Raw genomic sequence first — 6241 nt, 5'->3', positions numbered from 1 at the left:
GTTCATTTCTTTTGTTCCTTAGATTCTACATATAAGAGAGATCATACGGTATTTATCTTTCTCTGTATGACTTATTTCACTCAGCGTAATACTCTCTAGGTCCATCCATGTCATTGCAAATGGTAAGGTTTCATTTTTTATGGCTGAATAACATTCCATTGTATATTTGTACCACAACTTCTTCATCCAATCATCTATTGATGGATACTTAGGTTGCTTCCATATCTTGGCTATTGTGAATAGTGCTGCTATGAACATAGGGGTGCACAGATCTTTATGGACTAGTGTTTTGGTTTTTTTGGATAAATACCTAGAAGTGCAATTGCTGGGTCAAAAGGTAGTTCTATTTTTAATTTTTTGAGGAACCTCCAAACTTTTTTCCATAGGGGCTGTACTAATTTGCAATCTCATCAATAGTGTATTATGGCTCCCTTTTCTCCACATCTTCACCAACACTTGTTTTTTGAATTATTGATGATAGTCAATCTGACAGGTGTGAAGCGGTATTGCATTGTGGTTTTAATTTGCATTTCTCTGATGATTATTGACCTTGAGCATCTTTCCAGATGTCTGTTGGCCATCTGTATATCTTCTTTGGAGAAATGTCTATTCGGTTCCTCTGCCCATTATTAAATTGGATTTTTTGTCGTTGAATTGTATGAGTTCTTTGTATATTTTGGATATTAACCCCTTATCAGAGGTATTGTTTGCAGATATCTTCTCCCATTCAGTTGATTACCTCTTTGTATTGTTGATGGTTTCTTTTGTTGTGCAGAAGCATTTGGTTTGATATAGTCTCATTCTTTATTTTTGCTTTTATTTCCCTTGCCTTTGAGGTCAATTTCATAAAGTCCTCTGTAAGATCGAGGTCCATGAGTTTATACTTATGTTTTTTTTCTTCTATGCAGTTTATTGTTTCAGATCTTATATTTACGTCTATGATCCATTTTGAGTTAATTTTGGTGTATGGTGACAAATAGCAGTCTAGCTTTATTCTTTTGCATGTGGCTTTCTAATTTTCCCAGCGCCAATTATTGAAGAGGCTCTCCATTGTATATTTTTGGCTCTTTTGTTGAAAATTACTTGCCCACATATATGTGGATTTATTTCTGAGTTCTCAATTCTGTTCCATTCATCTGTGTGTCTGTTTTTCTGCCAATACCATGCTGTTTTGATTATTGTTGCTTTGTAGTATAATTTGAAGTGAGACAATCTGCGACTCATAGATACACAGTTTAATGGTTACCAAAGGGAAAGGGGGAGAGGGAGGAGATAAGGGTAAAGGGAATCAAATATAGGGTGATGGAAGGAAATTTAACTTTGGGTGGTGAACACACAATGTATTATACATATGACATATTATTGAATTATACACTTGAAACTTAAATAATTTCATTAACCAATGTCACCCCAATAAGTTTAATTAAAAAAAAAAGGAGTCAGAAAAACAAAAAAAAAATTTAAGGGGGGGTGCCAAAATAATGATATTCTAATGAAATATTAAAAAATAAAAGTTTATACAAACGAAATCAATGATCAAGGGAGCTCTCTTCTATTATTCCATTATGTATAGGTTATATGTGATCTTCCATTATGTAGCTCATTATTCAAAGGTTATATGTGATCTTCGGGTAATTTTCTCATGGGTTCTTCAAACCTCTCCCTGAGATCAGGAAGTGGGCAGCATAAATAGGCCAGCCTTTGGGAACTAGAACCCTGGAGTTACAGCTCCATCTACCCCAGTTAATCTGGGACCTACACAGAAGAAGAGGGAGCCTAAATTTACTGCTTACTTCCAACCTGAAGCACTCCCCAGTGTGAAATGGATTATTATTATTATTATTATTAATTATTATTTATGCCTACAGCACATGGTCTTCCTAGCTGGTCTCCCATCCAAGTACTAACCAGGCCCAGCTCTGCTTAGCTTCCGAGATCAGACATCGGGCTTGTTCAGGGCGGCATGGCCATAAACAAAACTGAATATTATTAATGTGGATCTTTACTCACAGTTTGGCTTACTGCCTCTTCCTGGAGAGACTCCATACCCTGGGTACAAGGTATGAGATAATCATTGCTTCAGTGTTTGACAGGCTAACTTGCTTGAGGAATCAACTGTCTTGTTTCTGTGGTGCCCGCCATTTTGGTTTTTGATAAAAGAATGAACCATTCCTATCTTCCTCCACACTCCAAGAAGAGTAACCAGCACCTTTCTAGAGATTAGGCCTTCTCTCATTTCAGAAAAAAACACTAAAGAAATCAACAGGCTTTCGTTTTTGAAAGTAGTCCAGGGTCTCAGAGGTGATAAAGTTGTTCTGTCTGAGAGAAAAAAGGGCTCTTAGGATTAGAGGAGGGCAGAGAGAAAATTTCCTGAGCCTGGCTCTGAAGAGGATGGTGCTAAAAGGCACTGCAGTTTCCTTGTGTGATCAGATCCTGTTCCTGCCCCTGCTCTCCCACAGACCCCTGGGGCAGTAGGACTTTGAAAACAGATGGACTGTGTGCTCAGGGAGGTGAGCAAAGACACTGTTGTTTGGAAGCCTCAACAGTGGTCTCTATGCCTCACTGGGCCTAGAGAAAAGGCCCTAGTATAGAGACGACTGTCACTGCCAAAGAGCACCATTGGTGCAGACTCTGGTGGCAGACTCTGACTAAAAGACATCTCCTAAATACCTAAAAGCGCCTGAAAAAGAACCAAGATTAGATTTTCCACCCATTGGTGGATGGGAGCCAAAGATATTTAATTTAGAAAACTAAAGAAATGTGACATTTAGATGATGCATATGTTATGGAGCAAAGTTATACCTGTTAACAACGTTTAACACCAGCCTTCAAATTTGCCTTTAAAGTATGTAGGTTTTTAGCTTAAAGAAACTTCCAGTTCGATTTGTTTAACTTGCTCCTCAGGAGTTAGGAAGTATTCCAGGATATGTGTATATGGGTGTGCGTGCTGCTCTGTGAGTGTGCCCCCACCTGAGCACCATTCCAGTCTCTCTCTTACCAATTCAATGGGAACTTGAGTCAAAGCAGACCTGGCCAAGGACATGCCCTGGAAGTGGGAGGAAAGGGAGCTGGGCAAGAGTGACACCCAGACTGAGATTGCGCAGGACTGGGGTTTACCAAATGTTCCTGTGAAACCCATACACAAGTCTGTACTGCCTCCAGGTGGCCACATCAGAGCCCTGTCCCACGCTTTGGAGAGAAGACCCATGTGTATGTCTCTTCCAGCTGGAGCACTTTGGAGTAGCAGGGAAACAAGAAGAGAAGCTAGGATATACAATCACCAAACTGGACACTGGAATGTTTAAGGAATATCTTTTTGCAATGTCACTATGTAATTTTGGCATAAATTTAAAATAGATTCAGAGAAATTGATTCAGTTTGCTAGCTAAAATGCTGAGGTATTTGGGCAAGAGAATGCTAGGTAATTGTGGTTTACCTAAAATAATTTTTCAGTTCTTACCACTAAAGACATATTTTAAAAGCTAATATGACTTTCCTGATATTCAATCATTCAAACAATTATTGGGGGTTTAGTTTATGTCATGCACTATTCTAGAAATGGCTAATATAAAAACATTGTCTCTGCCCGCAGAGTTTACAGTTTAGGAGATGTGTAAGTATGATGTAATAATAATAAATAATAATAATAATAAATGAGTTATGTGCATTGATAGAGGTATATATAAAATATGCAAGTACCTAATGAATCAGGGGATGGGGCTACTTAGGGAAGGCAAAAGTGATGTTTGAGCTGAATCTTAAATGATGAATAGGATTAACTATGTGAGGGCAAGGGGTTGACAACAGAAAGAGACCACATTTCAGACAAAAAAGCCAGCAATAACAAAGACATGGAGGGAAATAAAGGTGGAGGCAGGAGGGACCGAAAGGGTCAGAAGAAGCTGACAGGAAAGGCCTTACACATATCAGATTAAAGAGTGCGGATCATCCTGTGGCATCACTGAAGAGTTTTAAGCAGGAGAGACATATGGTCAGATTTAATTTTACAAATATGCTAGCACAGGTGTGGAGGGTAGATTGATGTGACACATCTGAAGACAATGAGACCATAGAAAATAATCTAGGTTAAAGCAGAATAATACAGAGGAAAGACAAATGAACACCTGAATGAGTGAGTGTGGGAAAGAAGCAACAGATCTAAGGGCCTTGGATGCAAGGGGCATGAGGGCAAAGGAAAAATCAAAGCTCCCACTATATAGCTCAGGTGACTGTATGGCCGATAGTATCACCAATTAGATGCTGAATTTCACAGGAAGAGCAGGGCTTAGTGAGGAAGGAGGTAAATTTTGTTTAATGTATCTGTGGGATACACTGAAATAGAAATACCTAGTAATGTTAGAAATAAAAACTAAAGTTCCAGGGAGAGATCTCAGCCAGACATCAGATTTGGGTGTTACTGGCATACAGATCGTAATTAAAACCAGGGGAACAGATGAGATCACCCAGGGAGACTGGAAATAGAGAAAAGGACAGAGATCCAAGGACTAAACTCTGGAACGGATAGCAAAGTTCTGGTAGTATCATCTTGTATATTATTCTGGGGCTTTGGAGTTTATCAATTGCTTTCCTATCTACTGCCTTTCTCAGTTCTCATTTGAGGGGTTCTGTAAACTAACTGGTAAAGTCAGGTGTAACTGTGATGATGCCAAGGTGCAATAAATATGATCCATTAGATGGGCAGAGGATATTCATGTCACAGAGGATATTCTCAGATGTTGACTGAAGCCCCAGGTTAACAGGACAACTATTATTCCTAAAAGACTTGAGACTCTTGCCTAGACTCCTGGTTAAGAGCACAGTTGGCTTGTGACCCTAGGTTACAACAGACAGTGACAGAGTTGACAGGAACTCTGCAGGGGGCTCATCTCCAAAAGCAGATGCATCCTGCCTGCCTCTGCATGTCCTGAAGGCAGCAGTCTACCAACCCCAGCTGAAGAAGAGCTGCAGGCTGGGAGGAAAGGCATCCTTTCCAGAGACAGAACTAAGACAGCAAGAGCACCTGCTCCTTCCTGAGTGCTTAGAATCAGCAGAAGGCATTAAAGCTGGCCTGGTCCTACAAGGAGGTCTGTGAACCATGAAGCAGAAGGCAGGGCAAAAATGAATGTAATGAGGTCATTCCACACACCTCTGGTAGAGCCCTCACTTCCTCCAAGTCGGCTCACCCACTCTGACATATTTCCACAGCATCTCTCAGTTTCACTGTGTTACATTACTGAACACTTGCTCAGACTTTCCATCCATGCAGGATTTGCCTTATGCTCAGGGGAACAAATAGGTACCCATGTGACAAGAGGTTCAGAGACGAAAGGTGTAGTGGAAAAACCTTGGCTTAAATCTTGGCTCTGAATCTTATTGGTTCAGTAACCAAGAAAGTGTTTTGTTTAACCTCCCTGTGCCTCGATTTCCTCATCTGATAAATGCTTCATAGGGTTGTTGTGAGGATTAGAGAATGCTCAAAAAGCCCAAATAAATGGCAGCACTCAATATTATTATTGTGAAAGTTTTATTTACTACAAATATCATATCTTGCATACCTTTTTATAAAAATTTCTACCCTTAAAATGATCTCTTTAGGCTTAAGAACTGAAAGCCCTATTATAATGTTTATAGGGAAGAAGTATGAATCTAACCTATTATCAGCCATTATCAGATCTGGAATTGGTCTAGGTCAGGCAAAGGGTGGGATTGGGTCACAAACAGTAAACTTGGCTGGGATGTTGGTAAGGAAAAAAAATGTCTCCCAAACTTTAGTAACTTGGACAGTGGCTTCAGGATCATAACATATCCCTATATTATTATTTACTTAATATTTTTCTTTAAATCAACTAAATTTTCCAAAACTTAAATGCATTCATATAAAATTTATATCAGTGTCATTGGTCATAAACATAGTATAATTCTAAAAAAGAAAATGAATAAAACAGTGTCATTAAATTCTAAACAGCTGCTGTTGCCAGAAGAAAACTTCAAGCTTGAGGTCTATTTTCTTGGCTAAAAAGGAGATTGAGAAGTCGTAGAGTATGTTAATGACATATTAGGCCCAATGAGACTTTCTTCTACACGTAATCCAGGCTTGAAAGAGAACTGCAATGAGAATTACTTTCTCATGATGTAATTATTTTATGCTTGTCCATTTACCACCTAAAACCACATCTGCATAACTTAAAAGTCATCTCATATACTATCACTAATACATGTTCTAAAAGTTTGGAAATAGAAG

The 6241-nt window shown here is 39.0% G+C and overlaps 1 long non-coding RNA gene and 1 pseudogene across 1 annotated transcript in view; both read right to left on the bottom strand.

Annotated features, from left to right (window-relative positions):
- Positions 1-6241, bottom strand: part of LOC105304286 — a 68405-nt gene that overhangs the window by 7810 nt on the left and 54354 nt on the right. The window lies entirely within an intron of this gene.
- On the bottom strand, positions 1860-1975 carry LOC111730872 (annotated as a pseudogene).

This window comes from Pteropus vampyrus, unplaced genomic scaffold, assembly GCF_000151845.1.
Source record: "Pteropus vampyrus isolate Shadow unplaced genomic scaffold, Pvam_2.0 Scaffold336, whole genome shotgun sequence".
Lineage (NCBI taxonomy): Eukaryota > Metazoa > Chordata > Mammalia > Chiroptera > Pteropodidae > Pteropus > Pteropus vampyrus.
This window is presented reverse-complemented; position numbering and strand designations above follow the sequence as displayed.